Source organism: Melospiza melodia, chromosome 2 (genome assembly GCF_035770615.1).
Source record: "Melospiza melodia melodia isolate bMelMel2 chromosome 2, bMelMel2.pri, whole genome shotgun sequence".
NCBI lineage: Eukaryota > Metazoa > Chordata > Aves > Passeriformes > Passerellidae > Melospiza > Melospiza melodia.
The window spans coordinates 39,586,610-39,604,847 of record NC_086195.1 but is presented as its reverse complement, the minus strand read 5'-3'; positions in this window follow the sequence as shown (position 1 = coordinate 39,604,847).

Below are 18,238 nucleotides of genomic sequence, written 5' to 3'. Positions count from 1 at the left end.
CCACCATGGATCTGGTCACCATCCTGCCTATCGTAGCTTTTCAGGACCTAGCCGGTCACTCCAAGCCATAGGCCCCCAGAGAAACACCTCGGCCCGTTTCCCTGGCAAACAAAAGTAAGCTGCCCCGCTTCTGGATGGCAGATTGCAGGAACCACTTGGTACTATCAAACCAGCCCGACTTGGCACTGGTGCCACCTCTGGTCTGGGAACCATCCTGCGTATCGTGGATTCTAAGGAGCCAGCCGGTCACTCCCAGCCACAGGCCACCAAACACAAACAACGGCGCTTTTCCCTGGAAAACAAAACTCGCCTGCCAACATTTTGATGGCAGATTGCAGGAGCCACTTGCTACTATCAAATCAGCCCAACTTGGCACTGGTGCCACCATGGGTCTGGTCACCATCCTGCCTATCGTAGCTTTTCAGGAGCCAGCCGGTCACTCCCAGCCATAGGCCCTGAGAAACAAACCTCGGCCCGTTTCCCTGGCAAACAAAAGTAAGCTGCCCCGCTTCTGGATGGCAGATTGCAGGACGCACTTGGTACTATCAAAGCAGCCCAACTTGGCACTGGTGCCACCTCTGGTCTGGGAACCATCCTGCGTATCGTGGATTCTAAGGAGCCATCCGTCCACTCCCAGCCACAGGCCCCCAAACACAAACAACGGCGCTTTTCCCTGGAAAACAAAACTCGCCTGCCAACTTTTTGATGGCAGATTGCAGGAGCCACTTGGTACTATCAAATCAGCCCAACTTGGCACTGGTGCCACCATGGGTCTGGTCACCATCCTGCCTATCGTAGCTTTTCAGGAGCCAGCCGGTCACTCCCAGCCATAGGCCCCCCGACACAAAGCTCGGCCCGTTTCCCTGGCAAACAAAAGTAAGCTGCCCCGCTTCTGGATGGCAGATTGCAGGAACCACTTTGCACCATCAAACTAGCCCGACTTGGCACTGGTGCCACCTCTGGTCTGGGAACCATGCTGTGTATCGTGGATTCTAAGGAGCCATCCGTCCACTCCCAGCCACAGGCCCCCAAACACAAACAACGGCGCTTTTCCCTGGAAAACAAAACTCGCCTGCCAACATTTTGATGGCAGATTGCAGGAGCCACTTGGTACTATCAAACCAGCCCAACTTGGCACTGGTGCCACCATGGGTCTGGTCACCATCCTGCCTATCGTAGCTTTTCAGGAGCCAGCCGGTCACTCCCAGCCATAGGCCCCCAGACACAAACCTCGGCCCGTTTCCCTGGCAAACAAAAGTAAGCTGCCCCGCTTCTGGATGGCAGATTGCAGGAACCACTTGGTACTATCAAACCAGCCCGACTTGGCATTGGTGCCACCTCTGGTCTGGGAACCATCCTGCGTATCGTGGATTCTAAGCAGCCAGCCGGCCACTCCCAGCCACAGGCCCCCAAACACAAACAACGGCGCTTTTCCCTGGAAAACAAAACTCGCCTGCCAACATTTTGATGGCAGATTGCAGGAGCCACTTGGTACTATCAAATCAGCCCAACTTGGCACTGGTGCCACCATGCGTTTGGTCACCATCCTGCCTATCGTAGCTTTTCAGGAGCCAGCCGGTCACTCCCAGCTATAGGCCCCCAGACAAAAACCTCGGCCCGTTTCCCTGGCATACAAAAGTAAGCTGCCCCGCTTCTGGATGGCAGATTGCAGGAACCACTTGGTATTATCAAACCAGCCCGACTTGGCACTGGTGCCACCTCTGGTCTGGGAACCATCCTGCGTATCGTGGTTCTAAGGAGCCATCCGTCCACTCCCAGCCACAGGCCCCCAAACACAAACAACGGCGCTTTTCCCTGGAAAACAAAACTCGCCTGCCAACTTTTTGATGGCAGATTGCAGGAGCCACTTGGTACTATCAAATCAGCCCAACTTGGCACTGGTGCCACCATGGGTCTGGTCACCATCCTGCCTATCGTAGCTTTTCAGGAGCCAGCCGGTCACTCCCAGCCATAGGCCCCCAGAAACAATACTCGGCCCGTTTCCCTGGCAAACAAAAGTAAGCTGCCCCGCTTCTGGATGGCAGATTGCAGGAGCCACTTTGCACCATCAAACTAGCCCGACTTGGCACTGGTGCCACCTCTGGTCTGGGAACCATCCTGCGTATCGTGGATTCTAAGGAGCCAGACGGCCACTCCCACCCACAGGCCCCCAAACAAAAACAACGGCGCTTTTCCCTGGAAAACAAAACTCGCCTGCCAATTTTTTGATGGCAGATTGCAGGAGCCACTTGGTACTATCAAACCAGCCCAACTTGGCACTGGTGCCACCATGGGTCTGGTCACCATCCTGCCTATCGTAGCTTTTCAGGAGCCAGCCGGTCACTCCCAGCCATAGGCCCCCAGACACAAACCTCGGCCCGTTTCCCTGGCAAACAAAAGTAAGCTACCCCGCTTCTGGATGGCAGATTGCAGGACGCACTTGATAGTATCAAACCAGCCCGACTTGGCACTGGTGCCACCTCAGGTCTGGGAACCATGCTGCGTATTGTGGATTCTAATTAGCCATCTGGCCACTCCCACCCACAGGCCCCCAAACAAAAACAACGGCGCTTTTCCCTGGAAAACAAACCTCGCCTGCCAAATTTTGATGGCAGATTGCCGGAGCCACTTGCTACTATCAAACCGGCCCAACTTGACACTGGTGCCACCATGGGTCTGGTCACCATCCTGCCTATCGTAGCTTTTCAGGAGCCAGCCTGTCACTCCCAGCCATAGGCCCCCAGACAAAAACCTTGGCCCGTTTCCCTGGCAAACAAAAGTAAGTTATCCCGCTTCTGGATGGCAGATTGCAGGAGCCACTTTTCACCATCAAACCAGCCCGACTTGGCACTGGTGCCACCTCTGGTCTGGGAACCATCCTGCGTATCGTGGATTCTAAGGAGCCAGCCGGCCACTCCCAGCCTCAGGCCCCCAAACACAAACCACAGCGCTTTTCCCTGGAAAACAAAACTCGCCTGCCAACTTTTTGATGGCAGATTGCAGGAGCCACTTGGTACTATCAAACCAGCCCAACTTGGCACTGGTGCCACCATGGATCTGGTCACCATCCTGCCTATCGTAGCTTTTCAGGACCTAGCCGGTCACTCCAAGCCATAGGCCCCCAGAGAAACACCTCGGCCCGTTTCCCTGGCAAACAAAAGTAAGCTGCCCCGCTTCTGGATGGCAGATTGCAGGAACCACTTGGTACTATCAAACCAGCCCGACTTGGCACTGGTGCCACCTCTGGTCTGGGAACCATCCTGCGTATCGTGGATTCTAAGGAGCCAGCCGGTCACTCCCAGCCACAGGCCACCAAACACAAACAACGGCGCTTTTCCCTGGAAAACAAAACTCGCCTGCCAACATTTTGATGGCAGATTGCAGGAGCCACTTGCTACTATCAAATCAGCCCAACTTGGCACTGGTGCCACCATGGGTCTGGTCACCATCCTGCCTATCGTAGCTTTTCAGGAGCCAGCCGGTCCCTCCCTGCCATAGGCCCCCAGAGAAAAACCTCGGCCCGTTTCCCTGGCAAACAAAAGTAAGCTACCCCGCTTCTGGATGGCAGATTGCAGGAGCCACTTTGCACCATCAAACTAGCCCGACTTGGCACTGGTGCCACCTCAGGTCTGGGAACCATCCTGCGTATCGTTCATTGTAAGGAGCCAGCCGGCCACTCCCAGCCACAGGCCCCCAGACACAAACAACGGCGCTTTTCCCTGGAAAACAAAACTCGCCTGCCAACTTTTTGATGGCAGATTGCAGGAGCCACTTGGTACTATCAAATCAGCCCAACTTGGCACTGGTGCCACCATGGGTCTGGTCACCATCCTGCCTATCGTAGCTTTTCAGGAGCCAGCCGGTCACTCGCAGCCATAGGCCCCCAGACACAAAATTCGGCCCGTTTCCCTGGCAAACAAAAGTAAGCTACCCCGCTTCTGGATGGCAGATTGCAGGAGCCACTTTGCACCATCAAACCAGCCCAACTTGGCACTGGTGCCACCTCTGGTCTGGGAACCATCCTGCGTATCGTGGATTCTAAGGAGCCAGCCGGCCACTCCCAGCCACAGGCCCCCAAACACAAACAACGGCGCTTTTCCCTGGATAACAAACTCGCCTGCCAACTTTTTGATGGCAGATTGCAGGAGCCACTTGGTACTATCAAACCAGCCCAACTTGGCACTGGTGCCACCATGGGTCTGGTCACCATCCTGCCTATCGTAGCTTTTCAGGAGCCAGCCGGTCACTCCCAGCCATAGGCCCCCAGACACAAACCTCGGCCCGTTTCCCTGGCAAACAAAAGTAAGCTGCCCCGCTTCTGGATGGCAGATTGCAGGAACCACTTGGTAGTATCAAAGCAGCCCGACTTGGCACTGGTGCCACCTCTGGTCTGGGAACCATCCTGCGTATCGTGGTTCTAAGGAGCCATCCGTCCACTCCCAGCCACAGGCCCCCAAACACAAACAACGGCGCTTTTCCCTGGAAAACAAAACTCGCCTGCCAACATTTTGATGGCAGATTGCAGGAGCCACTTGGTACTATCAAATCAGCCCAACTTGGAACTGGTGCCACCATGGGTCTGGTCACCATCCTGCCTATCGTAGCTTTTCAGGAGCCAGCCGGTCACTCGCAGCCATAGGCCCCCAGAAACAATACTCGGCCCGTTTCCCTGGCAAACAAAAGTAAGCTGCCCCGCTTCTGGATGGCAGATTGCAGGAGCCACTTTGCACCATCAAACTAGCCCGACTTGGCACTGGTGCCACCTCTGGTCTGGGAACCATGCTGCGTATCGTGGATTCTAAGGAGCCAGCCGGCCACTCCCACCCACAGGCCCCCAAACAAAAACAACGGCGCTTTTCCCTGGAAAACAAAACTCGCCTGCCAATTATTTGATGGCAGATTGCAGGAGCCACTTGGTACTATCAAACCAGCCCAACTTGGCACTGGTGCCACCATGGGTCTGGTCACCATCCTGCCTATCGTAGCTTTTCAGGAGCCAGCCGGTCACTCCCAGCCATAGGCCCTGAGACACAAACCTCGGCCCGTTTCCCTGGCAAACAAAAGAAAGCTACCCCGCTTCTGGATGGCAGATTGCAGGACGCACTTGATAGTATCAAACCAGCCCGACTTGGCACTGGTGCCACCTCAGGTCTGGGAACCATGCTGCGTATCGTGGATTCTAATTAGCCATCTGGCCACTCCCAGCCACAGGCCCCCAAACAAAAACAACGGCGCTTTTCCCTGGAAAACAAACCTCGCCTGCCAAATTTTGATGGCAGATTGCCGGAGCCACTTGGTACTATCAAACCAGACCAACTTGACACTGGTGCCACCATGGGTCTGGTCACCATCCTGCCTATCGTAGCTTTTCAGGAGCCAGCCGGTCACTCCCAGCCATAGGCCCCCAGACAAAAACCTTGGCCCGTTTCCCTGGCAAACAAAAGTAAGTTATCCCGCTTCTGGATGGCAGATTGCAGGAGCCACTTTTCACCATCAAACCAGCCCGACTTGGCACTGGTGCCACCTCTGGTCTGGGAACCATCCTGCGTATCGTGGATTCTAAGGAGCCAGCCGGCCACTCCCAGCCACAGGCCCCCAAACACAAACCACAGCGCTTTTCCCTGGAAAACAAAACTCGCCTGCCAACATTTTGATGGCAGATTGCAGGAGCCACTTGGTACTATCAAACCAGCCCAACTTGGCACTGGTGCCACCATGGATCTGGTCACCATCCTGCCTATCGTAGCTTTTCAGGACCTAGCCGGTCACTCCAAGCCATAGGCCCCCAGAGAAAAACCTTGGCCCGTTTCCCTGGCAAACAGAAGTAAGCTGCCCCGCTTCTGGATGGCAGATTGCAGGAGCCACTTTGCACCATCAAACTGGCCCGACTTGGCACTGGTGCGACCTCTGGTCTGGGAACCATCCTGCGTATCGTGGATTCTAAGGAGCCAGCCGGTCACTCCCACCCACAGGCCCCCAAACACAAACAACGGCACTTTTCCCTGGAAAACAAAACTCGCCTGCCGATATTTTGATGGCAGATTGCAGGAGCCACTTGCTACTATCAAATCAGCCCAACTTGGCACTGGTGCCACCATGGGTCTGGTCACCATCCTGCCTATCGTAGCTTTTCAGGAGCCAGCCGGTCCCTCCCTGCCATAGGCCCCCAGAGAAAAACCTCGGCCCGTTTCCCTGGCAAACAAAAGTAAGCTACCCCGCTTCTGGATGGCAGATTGCAGGAGCCACTTTGCACCATCAAACTAGCCCGACTTGGCACTGGTGCCACCTCAGGTCTGGGAACCATGCTGCGTATCGTGGATTCTAAGGAGCCAGCCGGCCACTCCCAGCCACAGGCCCCCAAACACAAACAACGGCGCTTTTCCCTGGAAAACAAAACTCGCCTGCCAAATTTTAGATGGCAGATTGCAGGAGCCACTTGGTACTGCCAAATCAGCCCAACTTGGCACTGGTGCCACCATGGGTCTGGTCACCATCCTGCCTATCGTAGCTTTTCAGGACCTAGCAGGTCACTCCCAGCCATGGGCGCCCAGACACAAAGCTCGGCCCGTTTCCCTGGCAAACAAAAGTAAGCTGCCCCGCTTCTGGATGGCAGATTTCCGGAGCCACTTGGTACTATCAAACCAGCCCGACTTGGCACTGGTGCCACCTCTGGTCTGGGAACCATGCTGCGTATCGTGGATTCTAAGGAGCCAGCCGGCCACTCCCAGCCACAGGCCCCCAAACACAAACAACGGCGCTTTTCCCTGGAAAACAAAACTCGCCTGCCAAATTTTTGATGGCAGATTGCAGGAGCCACTTGCTACTATCCAATCAGCCCATCTTGGCACTGGTGCCACCATGGGTCTGGTCACCATCCTGCCTATCGTAGGTGTTCAGGCGCCAGCCGGTCACTCCCAGCCATAGGCCCCCAGAGAAAAACCTCGGCCCGTTTCCCTGGCAAACAAAAGTAAGCTGCCCCGCTTCTGGATGGCAGATTGCAGGAGCCACTTTGCACCATCAAACCAGCCCAACTTGGCACTGGTGCCACCTCTGGTCTGGGAACCATGCTGTGTATCGTGGATTCCAATTAGCAAGCCGGCCACTCCCAGCCACAGGCCTCCAAACACAAACAACGGCGCTTTTCCCTGGAAAACAAAACTCGCCTGCCAACTTTTTGATGGCAGATTGCAGGAGCCACTTGGTACTATCAAACCAGCCCAACTTGGCACTGGTGCCACCATGGGTCTGGTCACCATCCTGCCTATCGTAGCTTTTCAGGAGCCAGCCGGTCACTCCCAGCCATAGGCCCCGAGACACAAACCTCGGCCCTTTTCCCTGGCAAACAAAAGTAAGCTACCCCGCTTCTGGATGGCAGATTGCAGGACGCACTTGGTAATATCAAACCAGCCCAACTTGGCACTGGTGCCACCTCTGGTCTGGGAACCATGCTGCGTATCGTGGATTCTAAGGAGCCAGCCGGCCACTCCCAGCCACAGGCCCCCAAACAAAAACAACGGCGCTTTTCCCTGGAAAACAAAACTCGCCTGCCAACATTTTGATGGCAGATTGCAGGAGCCACTTGGTACTATCAAACCAGCCCAACTTGGCACTGGTGCCACCATGGGTCTGGTCACCATCCTACCTATCTTAGCTTTTCAGGAGCCAGCCGGTCACTCCCAGCCATAGGCCCCCAGACACAAAGCTCGGCCCGTTTCCCTGGCAAACAAAAGTAAGCTGCCCCGCTTCTGGATGGCAGATTGTAGGACGCACTTGGTACTATCAAACCAGCCCGACTTGGCACTGGTGCCACCTCTGGTCTGGGAACCATGGTGCGTATCGTGAATTCTAAGGAGCCAGCCGGCCACTCCCAGCCTTAGGCACCCAAACACAAACAACGGCGCTTTTCCCTGGAAAACAAAACTCGCCTGCCAACTTTTTGATGGCAGATTGCAGGAGCCACTTGGTACTATCAAACCAGATCAACTTGGCACTGCTGCCACCATGGGTCTGCTCACCATCCTGCCTATCGTAGCTTTTCAGGAGCCAGACGGTCACTCGCAGCCATAGGCCCCCAGACACAAACCTCGGCCCGTTTCCCTGGCAAACAAAAGTAAGCTGCCCCGCTTCTGCATGGCAGAATGCAGGAGCTATTTAGTAGTATCAAACCAGCCCGACTTGGCACTGGTGCCACCTCAGGTCTGGGAACCATCCTGCGTATCGTGGATTCTAAGGAGCCAGCCGGCCACTCCCAGCCACAGGCGCCCAAACACAAACAACGGCACTTTTCCCTGGAAAACAAAACTCGCCTGCCAAATTTTGACGGCAGATTGCAGGAGCCACTTGGTACTATCAAATCAGCCCAACTTGGGACTGGTGCCACCATGGGTCTGGTCACCATCCTGCCTATCGTAGCTTTTCAGGAGCCAGCCGGTCACTCCCAGCCATAGGCCCCCAGACAAAAACCTCAGCCCGTTTCCCTGGCATACAAAAGTAAGCTGCCCTGCTTCTGGATGGCAGATTGCAGGAACCACTTGGTACTATCAAACCAGCCCAACTTGGCACTGGTGCCACCTTGGGTCTGGGAACCATCCTGCGTATCGTGGATTCTAAGGAGCCAGCCGGTCACTCCCAGCCACAGGCCCCCAAACACAAACCACAGCGCTATTCCCTGGAAAACAAAACCCGCCTGCCGACATTTTGATGGCAGATTGCAGGAGCCACTTGCTGCTATGAAATCAGCCCAACTTGGCACTGGTGCCACCATGGGTCTGGTCACCATCCTGCCTATCGTAGCTTTTCAGGAGCCAGCCGGTCACTCCCAGTCATAGGCCCCCAGACACAAAGCTCGGCCCGTTTCCCTGGCAAACGAAAGTAAGCTGCCCCGCTTCTGGATGGCAGATTGTAGGACGCACTTGGTACTATCAAACCAGCCCGACTTGGCACAGGTGCCACCTTGGATCTGGGAACCATCCTGTGTATCGTGGATTTTCAGGGGCCAGCCGGCCACTCTCAGCCATATGCCCCCAAACACAAACCACGGACCTTTTCTCTGGCAAACAAAAATCAGCTGCCCCACTTCTGGATGGCAGATTGCAGGAGCCACTTGGGACTATCACACCAGCACAACATGGCACTGCTGCCACCTTGGATCTGGGAACAATCCTGCGTATCGTACATATTCAGGAACCAGCCGAACACTCCCAGCCACAGGCCCCCAAACACAAACAACGGCCCATTTCCCTGGCAAACAAAACTCAGCTGCCCCGCTTCTGGTGTGGCAGTTTGCAGGAGCCACTTGGGACTATCAAAGCAGCCCGACTTGGTAATGGTACCATCTTGGATCTGGGAACCATCCGGCGTATCGTGGATTTTCAGGGGCCAGCCGGTCATTCCCAGCCATATGCTCCCAAACACAAACCTCGGCCCTTTTCTCTGGCAAACAAAACTCAACTGCCCCTCTTCTGGATGGCAAATTGCAGGACGCACTTGGTACTACAAAAAGAGCCCGACTTGGCAGTGGTGCCACCTTGGCTCTGGGAACCATCCTGCGTATCGAGCATTTTAAGGAGCCAGCCGGCAATTCCCAGCCGTATGCCCCAAAAAGAAACCACGGACCTTTTCTCTGGCAAAAAAAACTCAGCTGTCCCGCTTCTGGATGGCAGATTGCAGGAGTCACTTTGAACCATACAACCAGCCTTACTTGGCACTGGTGCCACCTTGGATCTGGGAACCATCCTGCCTATCGTTGATTTTCAGGGGCCAGCCTACCACTCTCGGCCATAGGCCCCCAAACACAAACCACAGCCCTTTTCTCTAGCAAACAAAATTTAGCTGCCCCGCTTCTGGATGGCAAATTGCAGGAGCCACTGGGTACTACAAAAACAGCCCGACTTGGCACTGGTGCCACCTTGCGTCTGGTTACCATGCGGCGTATCGTGCATTTTAAGGAGCCAGGTGGCCACTCCCAGCCATATGCCCCCAAACACAACCCACGGCCCTTTTCTCTGGCAAACAAAACTCAGCTGCCCCGCTTCTGGATGGCAGAGTGCAGGAGACACTTGGTACTATCAAACCAGCCCGACTTGGCACTGGTGCCACCTTTGGTCTGGGAACCACCCTGCGTATTGTGGATTGTCAGGAGACAGCCGACCACTCTCGGCCACAGACCCCAATCAAAAACAAAGGTCCGTTTCCCTGGCAAAAAAAACTCAGCTGCCCCGCTTCTGGATGGGAGATTGCAGGAGGCACTTGACACTGTCAAACGAGCCCCACTTTGTACTGGTGCCACCTTGGGTCTGGGAACCATGCTGCGTATCGTGGATTTTCAGGAGCCAGCCGGCCACTGCCAGCTACAGGCCCCCAAACAAAAACCACAGCCTTTTTCTCTGGCAAACAAAACTCAGCTGCCCCGCTTCTGGATGGCAGATTGCAGGAGCCACTTGGTACTATCAAACCAGCCCGACTTGGCACTGGTGCCACCTCTGGTCTGGGAACCATCCTGCCTATTGTGGATTTTAAGGAGCCAGCCGGCTACTCCCAGCCACAGGCCCCCAACAAAAACCACGGCCCTTTTTTCTCGCAAACAAAACTTAGCTGCCTCACTTCTGGATGGCAGATTGCAGGAGTCACTTGGTGTAATCAAACCAGCCCGACTTGGCACTGGTGCCACCTTGGGTCTGGGAACCATCCTGCGTATCGTGGATTCTAAGGAGCCAGCCGGCCACTCCCAGCCACAGGCCCCCAAACAAAATCAACGGCGCTGTTCCCTGGAAAACAAAACACGCCTGCCAACTTTTTGATGGAGTTTGCAGGAGCCACTTGGTACTATCAAACCAGCCCGACTTGGCACTGGTGCCACCATGGGTCTGGTAAACATCCTGCGTATCGTGGATTCTTAGGAGCCAGCCGGCCACTCCTAGCCACAGGCCCCCAAACAAAAACCTAGGCCTATTTCTCTGGCAAACAAAAGTAAGCTGCCCCGCTTCTGGATGGCAGATTGCAGGAGACACTTGGGACTATCAAACCAGCCCAACTTGGCACTGGTGCCACCTTGGATCTGGGAACCATGTTGTGTATCGTGGATTTTCAGGGGCCAGCCGGCCACTCTCAGCCATATGCCCCCAAACAGAAACCTCGGCCCGTTTCTCTGGCAAACAAAACTCAACTGCCCCTCTTCTGGATGGCAAATTGCAAGATGAACTTGATACTAAAACCGCAGGCCGACTTGGTAGTGGTGAAACCTTGGGCCTGGGAACCATCATGCGTATCGAGCATTTTAAGGAGCCAGCCGGCCACTCCCAGCAATATGCCCCCAAAAACAATCCACGGAATTTTTCTCTGGCAAACAAAAATCAGCTGCCCCACTTCTGGATGGCAGATTGCAGGAGCCACTTTGACCCATCAAACCAGCCCGACTTGGCACTGGTGCCACCTTGCATCCTGGAACCATGCTGCCTAGCGTGGATTTTCAGGGGCCAGCCGGCCACTCTCAGCTATATGCCCCCAAACAAAACCCACGGCCCGTTTCCCTGGCAAACAAAAGTAAGCTGCCCCGCTTCTGCATGGCAGATTGCAGGACGCACTTGGTAGTATCAAACCAGCCCGACTTGGCACTGGTGCCACCTTGGGTCTGGGAACCATCCTGCGTATCGTGGATTCTAAGGAGCCAGCCGGCCACTCCCAGCCACAGGCCCCCAAATACAAACAACGGCGCTTTTCCCTGGAAAACAAAACTCGCCTGCCAACTTTTTGATGGCAGATTGCAGGAGCCACTTGGTACTATCAAACCAGCCCAACTTGGCACTGGTGCCACCATGGGTCTGGTAACCATCCTGCCTATTGTAGCTTTCCCGGAGCCAGCCGGTCACTCCCAGCCATAGGCCCTGAGACACAAACCTCGGCCCGTTTCCCTGGCAAACAAAAGTAAGCTGCCCCGCTTCTGGATGGCAGATTGGAGGAGCCACTTGGTGCTATGAAACCAGCCCAACTTGGCACTGGTGCCACCTTGGGTCTGGGAACCATGCTGCGTATCGCAGATTCTAAGGCGCCAGTCGGCCACTCCCAGCCACAAGACCCCAAACACAAACAACGGCGCTTTTCTCTGGCAAACAAAACTCAACTGCCCCTCTTCTGGATGGCAAATTGCAGGACGCACTTGGTACTATCAAACCAGCACGACTTGGCACTGGTGCCACCTTGGGTCTGGGAACCATCCTGCGTATTGTGGATTGTCAGGAGCCAGCTGGACACTCTCGGCCACAGACCCCAATCAAAAACAACGGCCCGTTTCACGGGCAAACAAAACTCAGCTGCCCCGCTTCTGGATGGGAGATTGCAGGAGGCACTTGACACTGTGAAACCAGCCCCACTTGGCACTGGTGCCACCTTGGGTCTGGGAACCATGCTGAGTATCATGGATTTTCAGGAGCCAGCCGGCCACTCCCAGCCATAGGCCCCCAAACAAAAACCACAGCCTTTTTCTCTGGCAAACAAAATTCAGCTGCCCCGCTTCTGGATGGCAGATTGCAGGAGCCACTTGGGACTATCACACCAGCACAACATGGCACTGGTGCCACCTTGGATCTGGGAATCATCCTTCCTATCGTGGATTTTCAGGGGCCGGCAGGTCACTCTCAGCCATAGGCCCCAAACACCAACCTCGGCCCGTTTCCCTGGCAAACAAAAGTAAGCTGCCCCGGTTCTGGATGGCAGATTGCAGGAGCCACTTGGTACTATCAAACCAGCCCAACTTGGAACTGGTGCCACCTTGGGTCTGGGAACCATCCTGCATATTGTGGATTGTCAGGAGCCAGCTGAACATTCTCGGCCACAGACCCCAATCAAAAACAACGGCCCGTTTCACAGGCAAACAAAACTCAGCTGCCCCGCTTCTGGATGGGAGATTGCAGGAGGCACTTGACACTGTGAAACCAGCCCCACTTGGCACTGGTGCCACCTTGGGTCTGGGAACCATGCTGCGTATCATGGATTTTCAGGAGCCAGCCGGCCACTCCCAGCCATAGGCCCCCAAACAAAAACCACAGCCTTTTTCTCTGGCAAACAAAATTCAGCTGCCCCACTTCTGGATGGCAGATTGCAGGAGCCACTTGGGACTATCACACCAGCACAACATGGCACTGCTGCCACCTTGGATCTGGGAACCATCCTTCCTATCGTGGATTTTCAGGGGCCAGCCGGTCACTCTCAGCCATAGGCCCCAAACACAAACCACGGCCCTTTTCTCTGGAAAACAAAACTCAACTGCCCCTCTTCTGGATGGCAGATTGCAGGAGCCACTGGGTACTATGAAACTAGTCCTACTTGGCACTGGTGCCACCTTGGGTCTGGGAACCATGCTGCGTATCATGGATTTTCAGGAGCCAGCCGTCCACTGCCAGCCACAGGCCCCGAAACACAAACAACAGCCTTTTTCTCTGGCAAACAAAATTCAGCTGCCCCGCTTCTGGATGGCAGATTGCAGGAACCACTTGGTACTAACAAACCAGCCCGACTTGGCACTGGTGCCACCTTGGGTCTGGGAACCATCCTGCGTATCGTGGATTCTAAGGAGCCAGCTGGCCACTCCCAGCCACAGGCCCCAAAATACACACAACGGCGCTTTTCCCTGGAAAACAAAACTCGCCTGCCAACTTTTTGATGGCAGATTGCAGGAGCCACTTGGTACTATCAAACCAGCCCAACTTGACACTGGTGCCACCATGGGTCTGGTCACCATCCTGCCTATCGTAGCTTTTCAGGAGCCAGCCGGTCACTCCCAGCCATAGGCCCCCAGAAAAAAACCTCGGTCCGTTTCCCTGGAAAACAAAAGTAAGCTGCCCCGCTTCTGGATGGCAGATTGCAGGACGCACTTGGTGCTATCAAACCAGCCCGACTTGGCACTGGTGCCACCTTGGGTCTGGGAACCATCCTGCGTATCCTGTGTTCTAAGGAGCCAGCCGGCCACTCCCAGCCACAGTCCCCCAAACACAAACAACGGCGCATTTCCCTGGAAAACAAAACTGACCTGCCAACTTTTTGATGGCAGATTGCAGGAGCAACTTGGTACTATCAAACCAGCCCAACTTGGCACTGGTGCCACCATGGGTCTGGTCACCATCCTGCCTATCGTAGCTTTTCAGGAGCCAGCCGGTCACTCCCAGCCATAGGTCCCCAGACAAATGCCTCGGCCCGTTTCCCTGGCAAACAAAAGTAAGCTGCCCCGCTTCTGGATGGCAGATTGCAGGAGCCACTTGGTGCTATCAAACCAGCCCGACTTGGCACTGGTACCACCTTGGGTCTGGGAACCATCCTGCCTATCGTGGATTTTAAGGAGCCAGCCGGCTACTCCCAGCCACAGGCCCCCAACAAAAACCACGGCCCTTTTTTCTGGCAAACAAAACTTAGCTGCCTCACTTATGGATGGCAGATTGCAGGAGCCACTTGGTGTAATCAAACCAGCCCGTCTTGGCACTGGTGTCACCTTGGGTCTGGGAACCATCCTGCGTATCGTGGATTCTAAGGAGCCAGCCGGCCACTCCCAGCCACAGGCCCCCAAACAAAATCAACGGCGCTGTTCCCTGGAAAACAAAACACGCCTGCCAACTTTTTGATGGAGTTTGCAGGAGCCACTTGGTACTATCAAACCAGCCCAAATTGGCACTGGTGCCACCTTGGGTCTGGGAAACATCCTGCGTATCGTGGATTCTTAGGAGCCAGCAGGCCACTCCTAGCCACAGGCCCCCAAACAAAAACCTAGGCCTATTTCTCTGGCAAACAAAAGTAAGCTGCCCCGCTTCTGGATGGCAGATTGCAGGAGACACTTGGGACTATCAAACCAGCCCAACTTGGCACTGGTGCCACCTTGGATCTGGGAACCATGTTGTGTATCGTGGATTTTCAGGGGCCACCCGGCCACTCTCAGCCATATGTCCCCAAACAGAAACCTCGGCCCGTTTCTCTGGCAAACAAAACTCAACTGCCCCTCTTCTGGATGGCAAATTGCAGGGTGAACTTGATACTAAAACCGCAGGCCGACTTGGTAGTGGTGACACCTTGGGCCTGGGAACCATCATGCGTATCGAGCATTTTAAGGAGCCAGCCGGCCACTCCCAGCAATATGCCCCCAAAAACAATCCACGGAATTTTTCTCTGGCAAACAAAAATCAGCTGCCCCGCTTCTGGATGGCAGATTGCAGGAGCCACTTTGCACCATCAAACCAGCCCGACTTGGCACTGGTGCCACCTTGCATCTGGGAACCATGCTGCCTAGCGTGGATTTTCAGGGGCCAGCGGGCCACTCTCAGCTATATGCCCCCAAACAAAACCCACGGCCCGTTTCCCTGGCAAACAAAAGTAAGCTGCCCTGCTTCTGGATGGCAGATTGCAGGAACCACTTGGTAGTATCAAACCAGCCCGACTTGGCACTGGTGCCACCTTGGGTCTGGGAACCATCCTGCGTATCGTGGATTCTAAGGAGCCAGCCGGCCACTCCCAGCCACAGGCCCCCAAACACAAACAACGGCGCTTTTCCCTGGAAAACAAAACTCGCCTGCCAAGTTTTTGATGGCAGATTGCAGGAGCAACTTGGTACTATCAAACCAGCCCAACTTGGCACTGGTGCCACCATGGGTCTGGTCACCATCCTGCCTATTGTAGCTTTCCAGGAGCCAGCCGGTCACTCCCAGCCATAGGCCCCCAAACACAAACCTCGGCCCGTTTCCCTGGCAAACAAAAGTAAGCTGCCCCGCTTCTGGATGGCAGATTGCAGGAGCCACTTGGTACTATCAAACCAGCCCAACTTGGAACTGGTTCCACCTTGGGTCTGGGAACCATGCTGCGTATCGCAGATTCTAAGGCGCCAGTCGGCCACTCCCAGCCACAAGCCCCCAAACACAAACAACGGCGCTTTTCTCTGGCAAACAAAACTCAACTGCCCCTCTTCTGGATGGCAAATTGCAGGACGCACTTGGTACTATAAAAACAACCCGACTTGGCACTGGTGCCACCTTGGGTCTGGGAACCATCCTGCGTATCGATCTTTTTAATGAGACAGCCGGCCACTCCCAGCCATATGCCCCCAAACACAACCCACGGCCCTTTCCTCTGGCAAACAAAACTCAGCTGCACCGCTTCTGGATGGCAGATTGCAGGAGCCACTTGGTACTATCAAACCAGCAAGACTTGGCACTGGTGCCACCTTGGGTCTGGGAACCATCCTGCATATTGTGGATTGTCAGGAGCCAGCTGAACATTCTCGGCCACAGACCCCAATCAAAAACAACGGCCCGTTTCACAGGCAAACAAAACTCAGCTGCCCCGCTTCTGGATGGGAGATTGCAGGAGGCACTTGACACTGTGAAACCAGCCCCACTTGGCACTGGTGCCACCTTGGGTCTGGGAACCATGCTGCGTATCATGGATTTTCAGGAGCCAGCCGGCCACTCCCAGCCATAGGCCCCCAAACAAAAACCACAGCCTTTTTCTCTGGCAAACAAAATTCAGCTGCCCCACTTCTGGATGGCAGATTGCAGGAGCCACTTGGGACTATCACACCAGCACAACATGGCACTGCTGCCACCTTGGATCTGGGAACCATCCTTCCTATCGTGGATTTTCAGGGGCCAGCCGGTCACTCTCAGCCATAGGCCCCAAACACAAACCACGGCCCTTTTCTCTGGAAAACAAAACTCAACTGCCCCTCTTCTGGATGGCAGATTGCAGGAGCCACTGGGTACTATGAAACTAGTCCTACTTGGCACTGGTGCCACCTTGGGTCTGGGAACCATGCTGCGTATCATGGATTTTCAGGAGCCAGCCGTCCACTGCCAGCCACAGGCCCCGAAACACAAACAACAGCCTTTTTCTCTGGCAAACAAAATTCAGCTGCCCCGCTTCTGGATGGCAGATTGCAGGAACCACTTGGTACTAACAAACCAGCCCGACTTGGCACTGGTGCCACCTTGGGTCTGGGAACCATCCTGCGTATCGTGGATTCTAAGGAGCCAGCTGGCCACTCCCAGCCACAGGCCCCAAAATACACACAACGGCGCTTTTCCCTGGAAAACAAAACTCGCCTGCCAACTTTTTGATGGCAGATTGCAGGAGCCACTTGGTACTATCAAACCAGCCCAACTTGGCACTGGTGCCACCATGGGTCTGGTCACCATCCTGCCTAACGTAGCTTTTCAGGAGCCAGGCGGTCACTCCCAGCCATAGGCCCCCAGAAAAAAACCTCGGTCCGTTTCCCTGGAAAACAAAAGTAAGCTGCCCCGCTTCTGGATGGCAGATTGCAGGAGCCACTTGGTGCTATCAAACCAGCCCGACTTGGCACTGGTGCCACCTTGGGTCTGGGAACCATCCTGCGTATCCTGTGTTCTAAGGAGCCAGCCGGCCACTCCCAGCCACAGTCCCCCAAACACAAACAACGGCGCTTTTCCCTGGAAAACAAAACTGACCTGCCAACTTTTTGATGGCAGATTGCAGGAGCAACTTGGTACTATCAAACCAGCCCAACTTGGCACTGGTGCCACCATGGGTCTGGTCACCATCCTGCCTATCGTAGCTTTTCAGGAGCCAGCCGGTCACTCCCAGCCATAGGTCCCCTGAGAAAAACCTCGGCCCGTTTCCCTGGCAAACAAAAGTAAGCTGCCCCGCTTCTGGATGGCAGATTGCAGGAGCCACTTCGTACAATCAAACCAGCCCAACTTGACACTGGTGCCACCTTGGCTCTGAGAACCATGCTGCGTAACCCGGATTCAAAGAAGACAGGCAGCCACTGCCAGGACAGGCCTCCAAACAAAATCAACGGCGCTTTTCCCTGGAAAACAAAACTCGCCTGACAACTTTTAGATGGCAGATTGCAGGAGCCAGTTGGTACCATCAAACCAGCCCAACTTGGCACTGGTGCCACCTTGGGTCTGGGAATCATCCTGCCTATTGTTGCTTTTCAGGAGCCAGCCGGTCACTTCTAGCCCTAGGCCCCCAGTCATAAACCTCGGCCCGTTTCCCTGGCACACAAATGTAAGCTACCCCGCTTCAGGATGGCAGATTGCAGGAGCCACTTTTCACCATCAAACCAGCCCGACGTGGCACTGGTGCCACCTTGGGTCTGGGAACCATCCTGCGTATCGTGTGTTCTAAGGAGCCAGCCGGCCACTCCCAGCCACAGTCCCCCAAACACAAACAACGGCGCTTTTCCCTGGAAAACAAAACTGGCCTGCCAACTTTTTGATGGCAGATT